The sequence below is a fragment of the Mandrillus leucophaeus genome, unplaced genomic scaffold (assembly GCF_000951045.1).
Source record: "Mandrillus leucophaeus isolate KB7577 unplaced genomic scaffold, Mleu.le_1.0 Scaffold355, whole genome shotgun sequence".
Lineage (NCBI taxonomy): Eukaryota > Metazoa > Chordata > Mammalia > Primates > Cercopithecidae > Mandrillus > Mandrillus leucophaeus.
In genome coordinates this window covers 608,437-630,569 of record NW_012103754.1, presented here as the reverse complement: position 1 = coordinate 630,569, position 22,133 = coordinate 608,437, and the positions used below count along the sequence as shown (strand labels likewise).

The 22,133-nt window shown below is 44.8% G+C and overlaps 1 protein-coding gene across 3 annotated transcripts in view; it reads right to left on the bottom strand.

Annotated features, from left to right (window-relative positions):
* The window catches only part of MYT1L (myelin transcription factor 1-like), a 557,824-nt gene that overhangs the window by 214,751 nt on the left and 320,940 nt on the right, over positions 1–22,133 (bottom strand). For all 3 annotated transcript variants that reach the window (XM_011989525.1, XM_011989526.1, XM_011989527.1), the window contains exon 5: positions 36–192. The gene's annotated coding sequence lies outside the window, so the exon portion shown is untranslated. The remainder of the gene's footprint in view (positions 1–35; positions 193–22,133) is intronic.

The following is a 22,133-nucleotide window of genomic DNA, read 5'->3' as shown; positions in this document are numbered from 1 at the left end:
GCTGCACAGAACCGAGTGTAGATGGCCGCCTTTACCTTACAGGAAGTCTTCTCTCCTAGGAACGGAGGCAGCGTGACTCCTGGCAGGACGCAGGCCCAGAGTCAGGGGCTCGCTCTAAGCTCTACTCCTGGTCCTCTCCAGCTTGTGACTATGGCAAAGTCACTTAATCTCTCTGTGCCTTGATTTCTCCATCTGCAAAATATGAAAAGCAACATGCAGCACCTCATGAATTCATCACCACCTTAGGAAGAGACATACACAGGGCGTCGTCCTCTTTGCAACTGTCAACACGCACACGTCAGCTTCCTCCAGGAAACAAAAGTTCTCTTTCATGTCCGTGAACAACGCATTCCCCTTTACAGTTTATTCTCCTAGATTTGACGCCTGCTGTTTGGACTGTGACCCTTGCCCAGGCTCCTGTGGGAGCAAGCTCTGGCTGGGAAGGTTTGTTCTCTGCCAGCTACGTCAGCTCTGCGCTCTGTGCTCTGCCTGAGACGGTTCCATGAGCTCCCAGTTCCTGTGGACCAGAAGCCCTGCACGCAGCCGTGTCCTCCCTCCTGCCCAGACTCGGGGTAGGCTCAGCCCGTGCGGCAGCATCGGAGGAGCTCCACACCAGGATTCCCACTGTCACCCTTATTCATTCTGTGATGTCTCCAGGGACTTCTGGGGTGAGAGGATCAGCCTAGTCTCCTTAAAATTGGTAGAACTTAAAACCTTACAAAACACTTTCTTACCCGTTATGTCATTTGGCCATCAATTGAACTTTATGTGAATTTTACGAATAAAGAAACTGATACTCAGAGAGGGTGAAATACATGCTCAGAACTCCCCAGTTAGTCAGAAGGAGAGAATAATTGACACTGAATTATCTGTGTTAAGATCTAGTACAGTTCTTCCCACCGTGAATGAAGGCTGTCCCTACACATGCTCAGGAAGGACCCGCAGCGCTGAGATACGGGTCAGGGAATCTGAGTCTCGCCACTAGGTCCTAGGGGAGCCTTGGGTGGTGGCACTGGATAGCTGGCCCCTTATGATTTCCATTCCAAAGGATTCAGTGCTTCCTGCTCTCCAGGGTTGACAGGACTAAAACTCTCTGGGCTGTTTTGAACCTCAACAGGTCAAGTGAGCCGACAGCCCTGAGCCCCTGCAATGATGCAGCTTAATGCAGATAACCATCATGGAAGTGCCGTCCCACTTTCTATGCAATTCCTCATTTGAGCAACAGGAAACCAGAGAGTGGAGTTAAATAAGAAACACAGGGAGTCATAATAGGACCATTTTCCCCAGAATTCGCCAATCTTTTCCTTCGACCTGGAAACTAGCCCACCTCGTCCACTTCTGCTGACCATTAGGGACTGAGCCCCAAACCCTTCCCTGTGTACTTAATTTTCCCCAAAGAACAACTTCATCCACATATGGAGCATGTATATCTTGTCAAGAACATAATGGTGGATATGAACCTCAGAAGGTTAAAAGTCCTGATTAGTCCCTTGAAAGAGAAAGGAATTAGACCAAATTGATCTTTTTTCTCTACTACATTGTAGTTTAAAACAAAAGAACTTCTCTTACCCCTTTGGATATAATAACTCCCCTACACATTACCATGAACTCTGAACTATCTTACAGAATCCTCTGTTACGCGAGACCCCAGAGCCCACACAATTCCTACGCGCCTTTGGATCTTATGTGCCTGCTCCTAGTGGTTAATATGGATTCACTGGAAAAACAAGAAAGAAAACGAAAGAAAAAGAGAAAGAAAATGTTTGCATTGCCCTGTGAAGATGGATTCTAACTGCTCAGACAACGCTGTACATGTGACTCAACCAACAAGCAAAATCTTTAATGGTTAAACAATTTTCAGTTAGCCAGAAAGGGGTTATAAAAGCACTACCACTTACTACTTCATGATTTGAGCATGTTGTTTTATAAGCATTAATTTCCTAGACTTTCAATGTCTGAATTAAATAATATATCAAAAATGTCTGGCTTATCATTAAATGCTCAATAAATGATAGTGGGCAGTGATATTAATGTCGCTAGATACCGATTTATTAGTATACATTTTCAGTTTCTAATTTCTAACTGTGATGGTCTAGACAAGCAGCAAAGGTTACATACAGAAAACTCCGGCTCCCAACATGTGAGTATGACCAGTGAGTCTGCCCACCCCTGACTGAGGGCTGAGTCTCTGGGACTCTGCTAGACACGGCTAACACAGCAGAAAACAGATGGGTAAGACATCGCTACATAAACTCAATGGAAGGTGGAGAGAAAGAATAGACAGAAGCTGGAATGGACATAGCTGCAATCTTAAATATGTAGAAAAATAATCTACTTTGCGTGTAAAGACAAATGGAAAGTATGAAAGAACAGAAAATTCAAAAATATAAAAATGTATTTTTGGGTAAAAAAGAAATTCCATGGCCATCTTTAAATTTACCACCTTTGGGGTCAATAAATGAGAAAAATCTATTAAAAGAAAAAAATTAAAATGAGTTAATACATTGGCAACATGCTCAGTTTTCATGCTGTGTCATATGTGGGGTGTTTGTTTTTTTTAGTAAATTATTTTATAAAGCTATAGTTATTTTAAAAAGCATTTTGCAATCAGCTAATGTCAATGGAATATTGATAATAATATCAAGAAACATACATATGACTAGCTCATATCTAAAAAATTAAACAGTTATTAATGAATGACAAGCAAACTATGCTACAATTCATATTCATAGTATAAATTGAAATGGGTGTGAGATTTTATTAAAGTTGTCATACAAAGCATGCTCATTTGTGGGATTTTATGAACAATAACCTTATGCTAGACAATGCTCCTTGAAGAGCCAACAGAACAAGGAATAATGATGAGATGGAAGAAGTTCCCTGCCTGAAATCCGTCCACGTTATTCTCATCAGAAGGTGGCTGCACATGACTCCAGAACAAAGTACTGCACAAAACCCAAGCTCCCCTCCCTGGGCAGGAGCAGGGCAGCGAGTCCGTCCTCCCAGCCTCTGCGGCCACCACTGGTACACAGAGTCCTGTCCCAGGGTGGGGGTTCGAGTCCCTTCTCCGAGCCTCTGCGGCCACCACTGGTGCACAGAGTCCTGTCCCAGGGCAGGGGGGTCGAGAACCTACCAAAATCCCCCTTTTGTGGCTCCTAGTTCATTTAAAAAAAATATTTAAAGTCAGAGGCAGAAATTTCCTCTGGACATCTATTTTAGGCAAGCAAGTTATCCGACCTATTTTGTTTCTGTGTATTTGATTTTGAAAACCAAGCATTCGTAAGTGGCCATCTCCAGAACTGGCCCGAGTGCTGGGCGCCCCGCCCTGGGCTGGGCAGGTCCCATCTCAGCGGGACCACAGGGTGGGTGTGGTGTGTAGGGGCTGTGCCGGCACCCCTCCCCACCGCCCCACCCTCCGGCTACAGCACTCCATGTGACCTGGGGGCAGGGGGTTGTTTATTTTGGGTTCCTTATGAATCCCATGGTTTGAGTGTCCTACACCATTCTTTCTTGGATTTCTTCTCCAGTTTGTGGACACAGAGCCCCAGGTATTTTTCAGAATGGGGACCTCGAGGCAAGGGTTCCGAGGCCCTGCATGTTGGAAATGTCTATTTCACTAAGGGGATAATCATCTCTCCCAAGGCTGCAAAGGCCTTGAGGCTATTTTATTCTACGCTATGCATGTATAGTGTTCAGGTTTACGAACGGTTCCACTCCATCGCCAGGCCAGTCTGCAGTCTGATCCTGGTTCCCCCGGGAAGCTCAGAAGCACGGGTTTTCTCTCTAAACAGCTCTACGGTCTTCTCTTTCTGTTGGTTTTCTGGAGGTTGATGAGTTTAGGTTTTTTTCATTCTTACTGCTTGACATGAGTGCCCCACACAACCTGGAAACTGTTCACCCCCCAGAACTTTCTTCTTTCTTTATTAATTTTCCCCTCTTTATTTCCTTTATTATTATTAGTTTTTTTGAATTTCTACTACTAAATGGATTTGGACTGTTGGATTGTCTAAATTTATCTTCCATTGGTTTCAGCTGTTTTTTTTTTTTTTTAATCTCTTTTTCTTCTCTACGTTCCGGAAGGGTTTCTAACATCTACCTTTGACTTCCTCAATTGCACTTTAAATTTTCAGTACTCCAATTTTAATTTTCAAAATTAGCTTTTGTCACAGTCATACATTTGCATTTATTTTGGTGAATTCTTGTCTTTACAAGAGGATAGAGATCAAGTCGCACTACTCTGTGATTAATATCTCACACAAGGTACCTTACATGTAAACAGCTGATCAATAATAGAGTGAAGAAATAAAGGGAGAAAGAAGTGAGTGAGGGCGTCTCTGCTCAGGGCCGGTGCTACTGTGTCCCCGCTCCTCACAACTGTAGAAAGTGGGTGTTACCAGGTCCCATTGTGCAGATGGTGGACAGAAGCTGGAAAGGGTACACAATTTGGTCATTTTTGCACAGTTTATGAGTAAGTCATGAGAGTTTTTGAGTTTTCACAGGGTGTCCTGAAGTAATTCAGGCAAAAGTAAAATAGTGAACAATGTCAGGACCTCCTGGGTTCCCCTTGTTGGGCATGACCTCTTAGCACCTCAGAGTTCAGCTGAAAAAAAGGCCTGGTTCCAACCTGGTGCCCCAGGGATTCTTGGTTTACTTTCTCATTCCTTGAATGGGTCTTGTTACCTCCAGTTCCTCTTGCTCAGAGATGGGGGGTCACCTTCTTTCTACATGGAAACAGGATCGTGGCTGTCATGTTTTAACCCTGCTCCATGGTGAGAAGTAGATTTTACATCTTGATCCCGTGTGCACATCCTATGTATATTGTAGAGAGATTCGAAACCATGATAAAATCAAACATTTCACAGAACAACACATACTTAGTATGTATGACATCTTCAAATACTTTCCATTTTACTTCTTTTTGCTGATATTAGTACTGCCTCCTCAGATTGATATCACAACTCACAAATGAATTGTGGCCACAGTTGGAGAAACACCGGTGTAAGTTAGCTGGGGTGTATTTTCTCCATGGTCTCTCGACCATGAGACTTGGTGTGTGATCGCGTGGTTGGTTCTCTGCTGCTGCCGGAACAGTGGCGCCTGCCTTGACCTCTTCCAGCCCAATACCTCATCACCACTTATGATAATAAGATACTGAACACATTATCTATGATACCGGTTGTCACGTACAGTTGTGTATCTCTCGGTTTCATACAGAATTCAATTTCAAAAGCTTTCCGTGTATGCCACATGCTTCAGTTGGTCTATCATTGGATGCCACTGGTAAGTGTCGGGCCACTGTTGTGCTCGAGGCTGCCTAAGAGACAGAGGATGGAATGTAGGAATGGACTCCAGAAGCATCCCAAGACCTTCAGGCCTTCAGTGGACCAAGCATTACACTAACTGCAAAAGGGTGTAATCATTTGTCCCTATTCACAGGGTAGGCTCAACGTTTTTCAGGGTAAATATTCAGCATGATAGTTTAGGCTTGTGATATGTGTCCCCACCCAAATCTCACCTTGAACTGTAATCCCCATAGTCCCCACATGTCAAGGGCAGGGCCAGGAGGAGGTAACTGGATCAAGGGGGCAGGGTGGTTTCCCCCATGCTGTTCTCATGATAGAGAGTGAGTTTCAAGGGATCTGATGGTTTTAAAAGCATCTGGCATTTCCCCTGCTTGCGCTTCTCCTTCCTGCCGCCTTGTGAAGAAAGTGCCTTGCTTCCTGAGTTGATTAAACCTCTTTTCTTTATAAACTACTTAGTCTTCGATGTGTCCTTATAGTGGTGTGAGAATGGACTAATACGTCTTGGGAATTACTAAGAACCAACCTGCGCCTCCACATCAACCCCAGGGCAAGCTCACAACTGCTCCGAAATATGCACCTGTTCTTCCTGAGTCCTCACCCCATTTCCCAGTTAGCCTTGCTCCATTCCCACGGCCTGCTCTGCACGGGGGGCATCTGTGCTTCTGGTGTGTGTGTCTCAACACAGCCTCACACTTCCTGCCAAAGGCCTTTTGGGCTCTTCCACGTGACATTTCACACAAAGTATTGAAAAAGTCAGCAGGTAGGAGGGTCACTTATTAAAAACTCCTCCATGTTCCCTGTGACAGTGAACAGTAACTACCCAGGCCTGCAGCCCAGGCTCATCCACCATCATCCAGGCCCATGGCCTTGGCCTCTGGGTAGCTCCTCTCAGCCTCCCGGTGCCTCTCAGCAGAGCTCTTCTCTCCCTCCTGCTGTGTGACTTGATTCCCGCCGAGGGACCATGGCCTGGGGGCCTGCTGCTTCTTCCTCCGGCAGCCACAGGGGTTTCTCTCCTGCCCCTTCTCTATGTCTTTTGAGATGTCCCCTTCCTGCAGCTGAGTCTTCAGTGCCACCCCATCACCTTCGAGGTAAGCCAGCACCCTGGTGTGGGGCCTGTGGGTGTTCAGGGCCACCGAGTCTCCTCCATGCCTGCACACCTCCCTGTGTGGACCCCCGCATTCCCTGACTAAGTCTCCCCTCAGCCTCTGGGAGCAGCATCTGCTCTCATGGCCCCAGGCCTGGCTGCTTCAGGCACCCCCACTCCACTCCCTCAGTGCACCATGCTTCCTTTCCCATCAAGAAGCATAATATACTGATTCATGCCTTTTGTGCATGCGTTCTTTCCTGCATGTGTTCCCTCCTGCATGCGTTCTCTCCTGCATGTGTTCTCTCCTGCATGCCTTCTTTCCTGCATGCGTTCTATCCTGGATGCCTTCTTTCCTGCGTGTGTTCTCTCCTGCGTGCGTTCTTTCCTGCATGCGCTCTCTCCTGCATGTGTTCCCTCCTGCATGCGTTCTCTCCTGCATGCGTTCTCTCCTGCACGCCTTCTTTCCTGCATGCGTTCTCTCCTGCACGCCTTCTTTCCTGCATGCATTCTCTCCTGCACGCCTTCTTTCCTGCATGCATTCTCTCCTGCACGCCTTCTTTCCTGCATGCGTTCTATCCTGCACGCCTTCTTTCCTGCATGCATTCTCTCCTGCACGCCTTCTTTCCTGCATGCATTCTCTCCTGCATGCCTTCTTTCCTGCATGCGTTCTCTCCTGCACGCCTTCTTTCCTGCATGCGTTCTCTCCTGCACGCCTTCTTTCCTGCATGCGTTCTCTCCTGCACGCCTTCTTTCCTGCATGTGTTCTGTCCTGCATCCCTTCTTTCCTGCATGCTTTCTTTCCTGCATGCCTTCTTCCTTTTGCACCCTTTCCTACTTCAGACATAAAGCACATCATTATGTGGTACCCTAACAGTCTGCTTACAAGCCTAGTTTCTCCATTGAATTTTAAAAAATAAATTTTATCACGTATATTTAATGTTTACAACATGTTGATATGGGATACGCATACATCATAGAATGCTTACTATAGTGAAACAAATTAACTTATTTATCATTCCGGTTACTTTTTTGTGACAAGAGCAGCTAAAATCTACTTACTTAGCAAAGCCTCTAACACAGTATAATTTTATTAACTTTAGTTTTCATATTGGGCATTAGATCTCTAGACTTGATCATCCCACATATCTGCTATTTTGCATCATTTGACTTATATCTCCCCATCCCCCCACCTATAACCACCATTTCACTCTCACCTATGTGTATTTGAGCTTTTATTTTAATTTTCACTTTTTTGAGACAGGGTCTTACTCTGTCACCCAGGCTGGAGTACAGTGGCGTGATCTTGGCTCACTACAACCTCTGCCTCCCAGGCTGAAGTGATCCTCCCACCTCAGCCTCCGAAGTAGCTGAGACTACAAATGTACATCACCATAATTGCCTAATTTTTGTATTTTTAGTAGAGACGGGGTTTCACCATGTTGGCCAGACTGGTCTCCAACTCCTGAGCTCAAATGATCCACCCCCTTCAGCCTCCCAAAGTGCTGGGATTACAGGCCTGAGCCACCGTGCTCAGCCTGAGCTCTTTAGAAAAAAAAAAAAGAAAAAATATTGTATTATCTCACATTTAAGTGAGATAACTTTTATTTATCATCTCTCATTTAAGTGAGATAACACAATATTTTTCTTTCTGAATCTGACTTATTTTAACATAATATTTTCTGCGTATATCTATATTGTGGCAAATAGCAGGACTGCATTCTTCTTAAGGCTGAATAATATTCCATTGAAGATATATATATCCCCCACATTTTTTCTATCCATTTGTCCATCAGGTTGCCTCTGTATCTTGGCTACTGTGAATCATGCTGCAATGAACATGGGCGTTGCAGGCCTCCTTGCGAGGCATTGATTTTGTCTCCTTTGGGAATTTCCTCAGGAGGACTGGTGGGTCACATAGCTGTTCTATTTTTAATGTGCTCTTTTTCATAATGGCTGTACCAACCCACATTCCCACTACAGTGTGCAAGGCTTCCCTTTTGTCCACAACCTCACCAGCCCTTGTTATCTCTTGATTTTTGGATAATAGTTGTAAACCAAAAAGTATCTGAGATGGGTCTCAATCAGTTTAGAAGGTTATTTTGCCAAGGTTAAGGAAAAAAAAAAAAAAAAGAACAGAATTACAGAAACAGTCTGTGCCTTTCTCCAAAGATGAATTTGAGAGCTTCAATACTTAACAGGGAAAACTGGCACTTTACATAAGATAAGGTGAATGAAGAGTTGCTGCCTGTGGAGGTATTTAACCTTTTATCTGTAGCTATGTGCTTTGGAACAAAAGGAAAGGCAACTTCTTGCATGACTCAGCTTTCAGCTTAATTTTTTTTTTTCTTTTGGCAGAAGGAATTGGGGTCCCAAGTTGTTATTTTCCACTCACACAGCTGTCCTTCCAGGTGTGAAGTGGTAACTTTTGATGAAATCAGCTTTGATAAACGGTTAACAGTGAGAAAATTCTGGGAGTGGAAGATCTGATCCAGCCAATGCCATTTTGCCTTCAGCCTCAAGCTGCCAAGTCAGCTTCGGGAGACATTAAGTTGACAGTTTAAATGATAATTAATAGGCCTTTCCCCCAGACCCAACTGCCTTTGTAAAGCTAATGAGAGACCACCCCGTGAGGGGGAGAAGTGGAGCCTGAATTCTGTTAAGGTGTAGATATTCATGATGGCCAGCCATTATTTCAGAGGTCCTGCAGAGAGCATCACTATGGTAGTACCTAAGATCGGCTTTTTGAGGCATCTTTTCAGGGTTTTTTGCATGCCTGATACCCATGGCTCCACGTGGACCCCCCAGTAGATGACTCTTTCGCTCCTGTGGCCCCACCCAGAAACCACTCAGTGCACAGCGGGAGCTTTCCCACACCGTGACTATATCCCAGTCAGTTGGCAGCAAGCAGCCACTGCCTGGGCGCCCCACCCTTTCCTAAAACTGTCCTTGAAAATCCCTTAACCTACAAGCCTTCCATGAGATCGATTTGAGTAATAACTCCATCTGCCACGGCCGCGGCCAGCCTGGCATTAATTAGACCCTTGGTTTACTGCAATGCCCTGGTCTTCATTTGTGCAGTGGGCAGGGAGAACAGGCCAGGAGGTGACGATGATGGCTTCATTTTGCATTTCCCGTTTGAGGAGTGATGTTGAACACCTTCTCATTTGCCTGTTGGACATTTTTATTTACTGTTTTAAAAAATGTCTGTGTAGGACCTTCGCTCATTTGAGGATTATTTGCCTTATTTTTACTCTTGATTTGTAAGAGTTATTTATACATTTTGGATATTAACCCCTTATCAGCTGTGATTTGCAAACTTTTTTTTTCCCACTCTATAGGTTGCTTTTTCATTTTGATATTGTTTCTTTGACTGTGCAGAAGCTTTTTAGTTTTGTGTGGTCCATTTATTCATTTTTGTTTTGTCACTTAAGCTTTTGGGTAACATTTTTAAAAGTATTGCTGTGACAAAGGTCAAGGAGATTTTTCCCAACATTTTCTTCTATGAGTTTTTTGGTTTCAGATTTTACATTTAGGGCTTGCATCCATTTTGAGTTTTTTTTTTTTTTTTAATGTATAAGAGAAGGATCCAGTTTTATTATCTTCCATGTGAAAATTCAGTTTTCCCAGCACTGTTTATTGAAGGGACTGTCCTTTCCCCATTGCGTCCTCTTGGTGACTTTGTCAAAAATTAGTTGCACATACGTGTTTGAATTTATTTTGGGGCTCTATGTTCTGTTCCATGGGTCTACGGTTCTGTTTTTATGCCAGTATCATACTGCTTCAATATCTATAGCTTTGTAATATAATTTTAAATCAAGAAGTATGATTCCTCCAACTTTGTTTTTCCTTCTCAGTTTTTTTTTTTTTTTTTTTTCTGGCTTCTTGGAGTTTTTTCTGGTTCTACAAACATTTTAGGATATTTTCCTAATGTTTGTGAAAATAGCTATTGTTGCTATTGAAGATTTTAATAGGGATTGTGTTAAATCTGTATATCACTTTGGGTAGTATGGACATTTTAACAATATTAATTCTTCCTAATGAACATGAAATAGCTTTTCATTTATTTGTACCTTTTTCCATTTCTTTCTTTAATGTTTTATAGTTTTCAGTGTACAAATCTTTTACCTCCTTTGTTAAATTTATTCCAAAATATCTTTTTTGATGCTATCATAAATGGGATTGTTTTATTGATTTATTTTCCAGCTAGGTTATTATTTGTCTATACAAATGCTACTGATTTTTGTATGCTGATTTTGTATTCTGCAACTTCACTGAATTCATTCATAATTCTAACAGTATTTTTGTGTGTAATCTTTGGGATTTTCCACATATAGGATCATGTCATCTGCAAATACAGAAATGTTACTTCTTCCTTCTGAAATGGATCCCTTTTGTTTATTTTCTTTCATCTCTCATCTGACTGCTCTTGTTACTACTTCTAATCCCATGCTGAACAGAAGTGGCAAGGGAGGGCATCTCTGCTTTCTACTGGATCTTAGTGGGAAAGTTTCAGTTGCTCCCTGTTAGTTATGTTAGCTGCAGGTTTTACATAATAGCCTTCATAATGTTGGGGAACTTTTCTTCTATACTTAAACTGTTAAGAGGTGATTTTTGTTTTGTTTTGTTTTTGTTTTTTATCATGAAAGGGTGTTGAACTTTGTGAAAAGCTTTTTCTGTGTCAGTTGAGATGATCATGGGGTTTGAAAATCTTTCATTCTGTTAATGGGATGCATCACATTGATTTGCATATTTGAAACCAGCCTCCCATTGCATTTTAAAGATCATTCTCAAGCTGTGCAAAAGCTCTGCTTTACATTTTGGGCATCTATGGGCTAAAATGGAGAGTACACCAAGGCAGTGCCCATCTGGCAGAACTTCAGAGTAGATTCTCCTGTTTCTCCTCCTGCTCAGCTGCTTTTCTGTGTAAAGAGTGAGGAAGGTGAGAAGCATAGGCAGCAGGGGATTAAGAAACAACTTGTTCCTAAATGACCCTTCAGGTCTGGGGGAGAACACTTTGAAGAATGGGAAGCCAAATATTTTTCCCCTAGACCTAGATGTTTGAAGCTGCAAGTCTGGAGGCTGACTATACGTTGTTAAGTTCTGCTTGGCTATGAAGAAGCTGTATAATGTGGGGACGGTTAGGTGCTGTCTGGGTGTAGACAGGGCCTGCTGCCAGTGACAGCAGTGTGTTAGGAAAAAAGGCACACAGGAGGTGCCGCTCTGCTGCTGTCTCTCCATCATACCCACAGATTCATTACACCGGGTCAAGTCTCAGTATCTTCTGGATACACTCCCCATGACTGCAACTACCCAATGATCGATCCGACACCCTTCTAGGAATGTTCTACCATTAAAAGACCAAAGATTAAATCCATGATCTTCTACGCAATGGCTTTGTGAACTTTAAGATTGAGAAGCCACACCCACAGCTAACATCATACAGAACAAAGTAGGAGGGCAAACACTTCCCGACTTCAAAACTCACTACAAAGCAACAGCAATTAAGACAGAGTGGTGCCACTCTGTTCAGTGGAACAGAATCCATACCAAGACGCATCTACTGTCAACAGACTCTTCACAGGGGTGCCAGGGCTAGTCGAAGGGGAGAGAATTATCTTTTTAACCAACCAGACATCCCCATGCAAACAGGAGTATTCATTTCTGAGTACTTCAGCCCAGCAAGATGGAGTTGGTGGCAGCCTGCCTCCAGCATGTCCCTATCTCACACTGTATACAATAATAAACCCAAAATGGATCCAAGACCCAAACTTGGATCCATATACGAACTAAAACTAGGCTTGGCATGGTGGCTCATGCCTGTAATCCCAGCACTTCGGGATGCCAAGGCGGGTGGATCACCTGAGGTCAGGAGTTCGAGACCAGCCTGCCAACATGGCAAAACCCTGTCTCTAGTAAAAATACAAAAAAATTAGCCAGGCATGGTGGCGTGTGCCTGTAATCCTAACTACTAGGGAGGCTGAGGCAGGAGAATCACTTGAACCTGGGAGGCAGAAGTTGCAGTGAGCCGAGATTGCACCACTGTACACCAGCCAGGTTGACAGAGCAAGACTCCATCTCAGGAAAAAAAAAAAAAAAAAAGAACTGTAACTATACAACGCTCAGATTTGGCAACATATTCTTAAATATGAGAACAAAAGCATGCGCAATAAAAAAGTAGATAAATTGAACGCTATAAAAATTTTGAAAACCAGACTTTTGTGTTGCAAATACACCACCATAAAAGTGGAAAAAAAAATCTACAGAAGGGGAGAAGATATTTAAAAATCATATACTGATAAGTGATTTCTATCCAGAATATATAAATAATTATTATAAATCAATAATAGAACGACAAATAACCCAATTAACAACTGGCAAAGGATCTGAACAGATATTTCTCCAAAGAAAATCTGCAAAAAACCCTAAACACGCAAAAAGATCGTCGATATCATTAGTCATCAGAAATGTATAAATCAAAACTACGGTGAGACCATGCTATGCCCACTGGGATGTCCAGAAGCAAACGTCAGATGCTGACAAGTGCTGGTCACTTGTCACTTGTATGTAGGGAGCCCTCATTGCACTTGAGGATGGCCCCAGGTGCTACAGCATGAGGAAATCAGAAGCTGCACGTTGATGGTAAGAATGTCAACAGTACAGTCACTTTAGAAAACAGTGAGGCAGCTCCTGAATGGATTGACCAGAGTCGAGTCACTATGTGACCCAGAAATTCCACTCCTAGAGAAGCAATAAGAATGTGTTCACACATTCATATAAAGACTGTATATGTTTACTGTTGCTTTATTTGTGACAGCCAAAATGTAATCTCAAATTTCCATCTACTGATGAATGGATAAACAGAATGGGGCTTATTATATAATAAAATTCACTAATGTGGGATATATATGAATTCATAGATAACGAAATATGTATCTACCATAAAAAGTTATGAAGCACTGATAGATGCTACCACATAAATGAAGGTTTCACACATTATGCTAAGTGAGAGAAGTCAGTCTCAAATGGCCACGTCTAATGATTCTATTTACATAAAAAGTACAGAATAGAGAAAGTTGCAGAGGCAGAAGGTACATTAGTGGCCATTCGGGGCCAGACTCGGGGAATGTGGGAGTGATGTGGTTTCTTTCTGAGGTGACGAAAATTGTCTAAAGTTGACTGGGTGACACTTGTTCCATATCTGTGACTATCGTAGGCCCCGCTTACTTGTGGTTTTCCTTTTCGTGGTTTCAGATACCCAAGGTCAACCATAGTCCAAAAATATTCAATGGAAAATTCCAGAAATAAACCATGATGAATTTTCCATTGTGTGCTCGTGATGAAATCTCCCGCCCTCCAGCTCCATCTGGCTGGGATGTGAATCATTCCTTTGTCCAGTGCGTCCGTCCACACCGCACACCCTACCCACCTGTCAGTCACTTGGGAGCCGTCTCAGTCATGAGAGCCACTGCCATGGTACCTACCACAGTGTTGTATGCAGGGAGCCCTCACTGCACTTGAGGATGGCCCCAGGTGCTAGAGCACTGAGGCTGGCTTGTTGTCATCGCTTCACGTCATTAGTTATTATTGTTAACCTCTTCCTGGGCCGAAGTTTTAAATTAAACTTTACCGCAAATGTGTGTGCATGTGAAAAAACATAGTATATGGAGTTTTGGCACTATCCATGGTTTCAGGCACCCACTGGGGGTCTTGGAGTGTATCCCACAGATATGGGAGAAAATGCAATACTAGAATGCACTGAAGTGTACGCTTCCAATGGGTGAATTTTATGGCCTGTGAATTATAACTCAAAGTTGTTGATATATTCATGTGATGTCTCAAGGAACACTCAGGAAACACAAATGAAGCAACTAAGCCTCCTGAGCTACTCACTCCTGCCTCCACTTCCCACAGGCCCAGGGGTCACTTCCTCCCTGGACGCAGGTGCAAGGCTTCCCTCGAATGGCACATGGGAACCCCCTTTGTGCCCTTCTGCTCCAGACTAAGATCCTCAAGATCCTCACCCATCAGCAATGGGTCTGTGGGGCCTCTGACACCCTCCCATCCAGCCACTGGGCTCTGCCTCTTCATAGCCTCGCCTGGTGAGCCGGGACCTGAGGCCTAGAACCTGGAACATTAACCCAAACTCATTGCCTGTGTGGCCCACTGGGGCCTGGAACCAGAGGCTCATGGAACCTGGAACCACAAGGGCACAAGGGCTCAGATACATGTTGCCATGCCCAGAATTCTGCTTCTGGCTGTAACTTTGGCTGCTGATCAGGGAATGTCTGGGGAGCCAGGCTTCAGATCACGTACTGCTCTGCGGGTCGGGAACCTGCTGGAGGCAGGCTGCCACCAACTCCATCTTGCTGGGCTGAAGTTCTCAGAAATGAGGGGCAATTCTCACCAGAAAGGCAAGAGCCCTGCTGCCCCAGGTGGGCTCCAAGAGGGGTGACTGAATTCTGCTAACACAAAGCACCCCTGCGGGTTCTGCAGTGCCACTCACGCATCCACGTGCTGCTGCGTGGAGGACTGTGCCCGCACCCGGGCGGTTTGGTTTAAGGTCACAAGTGGAGTCCTCCCCACATAAACCTTTTAAGGCACAGGTATGGCGAAGAAGTGTTTGCTCCATGCATCACAGGATTTGATCTTGCTGGAACTCCACTCTTATGACCAGAAATGTGGATGCCCATGACTTCTCCTATGCGGCCAATTTGCCTAGTAAATAACAACTAACTGCTAAGGAAGAACCAGATCAAGAGTAGATCACCTCTTTGCACCTTTTAAATGAAAGAAACCTTTGAGTGCGAGTCAAGTGCATCTCGTTATTATTCCACTTTTTTCCCGGGGTAGGATAGGCAGGAATCCTGTTTTTTCCGTTATCATTTCACTTTTTTCCTGGGGTAGGACAGGCAGGAATCCTGTTTTTTCCTGAGCAGTCAGAGAGCGTTCAGCTGCCTCTATCTAGTGGCAACGTGGGGATTTAATGCCTTAATAACTAGCCCTTGTCCTTGTGAACCGCCTTTTGTGGGCGGTCTCCAAGTTCCTTCCAAACAGTGACTTAATTAATGCTCACAGCAGGCCTGTGCTCCGGCAAACGTGAGAATCCGCCCTTCACTACGGACGGTCCCGGGAAGGCCGGTCGTCCTGGGAGAGAACCATGCAGGGCAGAGCTCATCAGCAGCAGACCAGAGTCAAAGGAGTGGGTGGAAGGTCGTGTCTGCATGGAAGGTGAGGAGGTGTTTCTCCTTCCGCTGCAGCAGGGAGCGCAGGCGTCTGCTGCTGGCAGCTTCTCAGGAGCTCCGGCATCTGTGTCTGGGCATCCCGGATGGGCACCCTGCCTGACTCTGATTCATAATCTGAGTGCTTAGCCCAGAGCCCAGAGCTCACAGAAGCAAAGAAATGAATGCAGATAAGATGTATTTAGGCCAAGAACAGCCAGCAAGGCAGGCAGCGAGTGCCAGCGCTGGGGCAAGCAGGAGGACTAGGTCCCAGGAGCTGAGGCGCAGCCGGCAGGTTTCCGGGGAAGAAGATTCACGGGAGTTCCCCTTAAGAGGGGTTAATTAAGCGGGCATCAGCCTAGCCCTGTGAGAAGCAGAAGCTAGAGAGTGTGCCGGAAAGAAAGGCTTTGGTGAGTCAGAGCGCAAGGCTTTTGAACTCTGAATTGAGATACTTTGACTTTTTTTTCTCTTCTTACCTACAAAGGGCTATTGGATTTCTTGGAGTGACACAGTGTTAAAATCAAAATTGTGTTTTAGGTTGATCTTGGCCCTAATTCAAAATGCAAATTTGCTATCTTGGCCTGCACTTGTATCTGAGAACACCAGGTGTCCCGGTGTGGGATGAATCATCCAGTCGGCCACGTGGGTTTTACAAAGGGAGGCAGGGCCGCAAGAGCGCTGCAGTGCTGAAGAGAACGGCGCGAGGGCGGGGCCTTCAAGCACGCGGCCGCCAGGGGTCTCCGTTTCTGGGGACTTAATTTGGGCTCCATGATAATGACGGAAAGGACACAGTGCAGGTGCAGCACGCAGGATGTTCGCCAGCAGCATCCTTATCACACTTGATCCTCACAAAAAGGCCACGTTCTTGCATGGTTGTTGCCACCGTGATCTAAAGATAAGGAAGCCATGGCTATGGGAGGCCAGGCAGCACCTCCCGCAGCTGGGCCACCTGGAAAACTACCTCACCTCCAAGCCTGCACCTTCTGGGCTGTGAAAGGGATCCTAAAAGGGCTATCTTTGGGCTTTCCAAGCAGCACACACATCAGGACACCTCATTAAGTAGCAAGTGTGCAAAACATGATATGAGTTACAAAGTTCTCTGCACACTCAAGAGACCCTTGGCTGCTCTGGCTTTGCAGCGGCTTTAGAGAAATGGAAAGCCACATGGGGAAACAAAGGTGGAAGGAGAAGCCTGGGAGGCAAGGGAAGGAGGGGGGCGGGAGGAACTTCCTGCCAGCATACCGGCTGTCCACTCTGTCCCGGGTTCCAGGACGGGTTCTGTCTTATATTTCACTTGTTCATTTCCTTCAACAATCCCGTGAAGGGGCAGCCCTTTGTCTACTTTGCAGGCGTTGTGTAACTCATACAAAGTGAGATTCTGGCAAGCAGTCCAACTGGGGTCCCTCCAGGAATATGGGTGGAATTCCCAAGTCAGGAGGCTCGCTGCGATCACGGTACAGCAGAACAAAGGAAACCTTCACAAAAAGTTCATGAGGGAGGGGCTGGAACCTAAAAGGATACACACCATCCACTGTTTCCTCTAATAAAATGTCAACTTAGGAAGGAAGATTTGCTTTCATCTTGGGTCAGCTAAAGCCTCGTAAGGATTCACTCATCAATTAGGTGCTGGGAGCTTTGTCCATGTCCACTGTTTGGGTGCAGGGGACAACACTGCGGTGAAACCATACAAAGCCACTGCTCTCTGGAGCTTAGATGCCCAGGCAGGGAAGGCAAACAAATGCACAGACACATGATATGCCAGGAGAGAGAGGCACTCAGACACCAGAACACAGAGCAAGGAGATGGAGAGGGTCAGGAAGTGGCTGTTTCAGCAAGATTGGCCAGGAAGCTGTCTGAAAACTTGGACACCTGAGCAGAGAAATTCCTCCTCCCGCCTATGAAGCTGCCAAAGCAAAGCCCTTTGGAATTCAGGACGGGGAAGCACACCCTTAGCTCAAGAGTTCTCACAGACGCCACGGCACTGTTTGCTTTTCTAAATGCTGCCGAGCCAGACAGTTCCTCAGAGGTCCAGGATGCTGTAGAAATAAGCAGGAATCCAACACCCTTCTCTATCACAGCACTCTGTGGCTGCTGATGCATGAGGTAGCTTCTGTGCGAACTGGGGAAACATATGTGAAAGAAGAGCTCCAAAGACAATAAAAGACAAAAATAATATTTAGAATCAAGAGGGAGAAAGAAGCTGGCATGCTGGATAAGAAAAGCAAAAAGTATATAAATACATACGTGTGCACATGCATCTGTGATTATCTAGATCACACGAAGACACGAAACCACATAGAACCCACCAGTACATGCATTTAAGTCTGTGAATTTCCTGCCAACCTGGGCGATGGCATTCTGAAATCCATCAGCCAGCGCACAGCTAATGAAAGCAGACCCACATTTTCTTAGTATGGATTTCACTACACAGATGGCAATTTACAATCATCTACCTGCTTAAATTACAGTGTAAAGGAGGAGATATTAAAATATTGCTGATAATTGAGTCCAAAGGCCCATCAATAGCTGTGCTCTCTCCGAAACACAGTCAGGTGGGGAGGCAGGCTGGGTCACCTAGGGCTTCACACATCGTTACAGGCTGGGGAGTGTCTTGGGCTATTGCCGTATTCATGGACTCCTAGACTCTGCACTAAGAGTTGCCCTAGAGCCCCACACTCCCTGCTCATCGCACTGGTGAGGCCAGAAGGCACCTGCGCTCACCTGACATCAACTAACCTCCTTCCTTTGCAGCACTCTGCATCTTCTCAGGTTTGCAAAAGTTATTCAGGAGAACCGACAATGGAACACAATCTAATTATCCGATGGCATGGGAAGAGCTTTGTGATTGACAACAAGTCCATGTCCCAGCATAGACGAGAGGACCTCTGATTTGAAAAAGGAAGCTGGCTTGAGAGATCGGCTTCCAGCCAGAGACTTCAACTACGGGTCTACCTGCTGTAAGTTGCAGGTTCCCTTCATACTGCGAGGGTCACAATACCTTGCTGTGTGGTGGCTGGATGAACTACACGACAAAATACTCAACGTATAGCCAGGATCCAACAGACACAAAACCCTTTCGTCCCCAAGTAAGACAAGTATTATGAAGACTTTGTAGCAACGTTTAAGCATTTAAGATGTAATTTTGAAAAAGTATACATTAGGTTGCAAAATTATAAGTATAATCCTATCTATCATCTGTCGATCGATCTATCCATCCATCCATCCATCCATCCATCCATCCATCCATCCATCCATCCACCCCATAATCCAACAAACCACAGAAGGGATGTTATATGGTGACTTTCTTCCTGTATTTGAATGCTAGGTTTCTGGGGCAGAGACTGCATTTCAATTTCTTTCATATTTTTCAAAATTTTGGACTTTTAAGGATTTAATTTGTTGTTTTTATTTAAATACCTGTTTCACCTAAAAGTATTAATAACATGTTAATCTAGTGAAAGCAGGTATCTGTTTTGTACACAAGCACTACACTCTTAGAGTTTATTTCTCACTATTTGTGCCTTTATCCTACACACACACACAAACACTCACACACGTACATAATTGATTCTCCACATGGATTCCAAACAGTAATGCCCGCATAAAGAAGGCAGTATAGACCCAAAGCATGTGGACTCTACTTTTAAAATCTCAGATGACATTGAGCAGGTTTGATTTTTCTTTCTCTTTTCCTCACCTAAAAATATTCTAGGGCGGAGAGAATAAGACCTTCTTGCCTAGTGTCTGTTTCTCTGTCTGTTGTCTGCCCTCAGACACTAACTAGGGTCATGGCAGAAGATGCAGCTGGTCATCTCCTTGGATTGCAGGTCGAGTGTGATGCATTCTAGAACCCTCCCACTGTCCCACTGGATGGTGGCCATGGAGAGACAGAGAAGCAGAGGGAGGGACAAAGGAACAGGGATGGAAGGACCTGCACTGGTCACTAGTAACTTAGCGACCCATGGGCCAATATGAGGAGCAAGAGTCTCACTGGGCCATGTGCTCCAGTGCTCCTTTTGTGGAGGAGGGAATCTTGAAAATACTGGGTCAGATCGAGGCCTGGACAGGCCGCTCATCAGATTCAGCCTTTCCTGCTCTCCACCGTTTATGGCATGGCGCATGTTGCAAAGCAACGCAAAGTTGAGGAGTGATTAGACCCTCAAACCTTCAGGAAGTAGCAGTGGATCCAGGGCCTGAACACTTAGACTGTGTCCTGCCCACCTGTCCTTGGTCAATGGATTCTCCTGTTTCACGCAGAGATCAACTCCCCCAAAAAGGTGAGCCCAGTGTTTGTGTAGGAGGTCGGGAAAGAGGCCCTGCAGTTCCTCAACACCACCTACATTTTGAGTTCCAGAGAGAGAACACCTCCTAGGGAGGGCTGCCTTCTACCTGTCTACACTCACAAGGGCATATTACATAGGGGAGTTGCTATGTAACTGGGGGAGTTGCTGATTTGTGAGTTGACAGATGGAGAGGATGGTTTCGACTTGGGTAAGAAATATCTTCCCACCTTAATACTAGATGCTGGCTTCTGTCTAAGTTTAGCTTTATCTCCATTTCTCATAAAAAGAAGTTAATTTGGGGGACTTATGTAAGGTCAAGTAACATGCCTGATATGGTTTGGCTGTGTCCCCACCCAAATCTCATCTTGAATTGTAGCTCCCATAATTCTCACACGTTATGGGAGGGATCTGGTGGGAGGTAACTTAATCATGGTGGGCGGGTCTTTCCCATGCTGTTCTTGTGACAGTAAGTCTCATAAGATCTGATGGTTTTATAAAGGGGAGTTCCCCTGCACACACTCTCTTGCCTGCCACCATGTGAGATGTGACTTATTCCTCCTTGCCTTCTGCCATGATTGTGAGGCCTCCTCAGCCTTGTGGAACTGTGAGTCAATTAAATCTCTTTCTCTCATAATTACTCAATCTTTGGTATGTCTTTATTAGCAGCATGAGGACAGACTAATACAATGTCCAAGGCCACTCAGACAAGAGAACAGATTTGGTATCCAAGCCTAGAGGCCCTAACCCCAAGTCCACTGATCTCAAGTGACACATAAATATATTCTCAGTGTGGGGTTTCAGACTTCGTGGATAACACTCAAGTTCCTTTAGATCCATGTCATTCTCTGCCATGCAAACACCTTTGTGAGTTTTTTCTGTATTTGCTGTACATACGTCTACATGCACGCATGCACACATGCAAACTCACACAAAGGCTGCCACACCCTTAGTCCTACTACCTATGGAAATGCTAGAATTACTTCATTTTTTTACCATAAATATTATACTGTAAAAATTCTTCTGCTATTTTTTTTCAGTTTGAGTTGATAACATTTGCATGCCAGTGTAATTATTTTCTTTATTTTTTGATACAGTATGATCTGTCACCCAGGCTAGAGTGCAATGGTGGATTTCAACTTGCTACAGCCTCTGCCTCCTGGGCACAAGGGATCCTCCCCCCTCAGCCTCCCAAGTAGGTAAAACTACAGGTGTGTGCCACCGCCCCCGGCTAATTTTTGTATTTTTTTGTAGAGACGAGGTTTCACCATGTCGCCTAGGCTGCTCTTGAACTCGTGAGCTCTAGCAAACTACCCAGCTCAGCCTCCCAAAGTGCTGGGATTACAGGCGTGAGCCACCGTGCCCAGCCGCCAGCCAGTGTAATTAGTGATACCTTGATTGTCAGGATTGGTGGGGGCTGTTATTCCATAGTATGGCTACAGTCAGTTTATAAAACTATCACGTGTTGTTATAAATTCAGGGTTTCTTTTCCTATTTTTCACCAAACGCTCAATACTGTAATAAAATTTTTGTATGTGTCTCTTTCTCATGCACACATACCTATATTTCTCAAGGGTAGAGATTTAATTAAAATTTCCACAGATGTCGACAAGTTGCCCTTCAAAGTGTTCTCATCAATTTATCATCAGCACAGGAAAGTACACGTTCGCTAACACATTTGCCATTGTGTGGTTTTATCTAACTTGATTGCTGATTTGATGGTGTATTTGTGTATTACAGATATTGGAGTCTGAATATATAGTTCCTAGACACGTCTACCTCCTCTTCTGTGATGCAGCTATTTACTTCACCTTCTTTATTACATTGTGTATATTACTCTGCATACTTAATCTTTTCGTATCATAGTTCCCCCGTTTACTGCTGGTCTTTTGGCTTTGTTTACAAACTTTTCTTGCTCCGAAGTTTTAAACTTTGATCTGCGTACATTCATCAGTCTTTTATAACATCTACATGGTGGCATCTAGAAGCTTTTCCTATTCTAAGGGAAAAGCAGGCTCCAGGATTTACTCCTAATCCTCGCATGTATTTGATTTTCAAAATGTAGATCTTTAATTAGCCAAAGTTTATTTGGGATTGATGTAAAACAGGAACCTGACCCAGTTAGCAGAGCTCCAGGGACCCCAGCTGCCTCTGAACGGCTCCTTCCAGAAGACCGAGGACCTTCCCTCCTGCGGCAGAAGGCTGTGAACTGCACAGGTGAGTCTGCGTCCTCATGGCGCCTCTC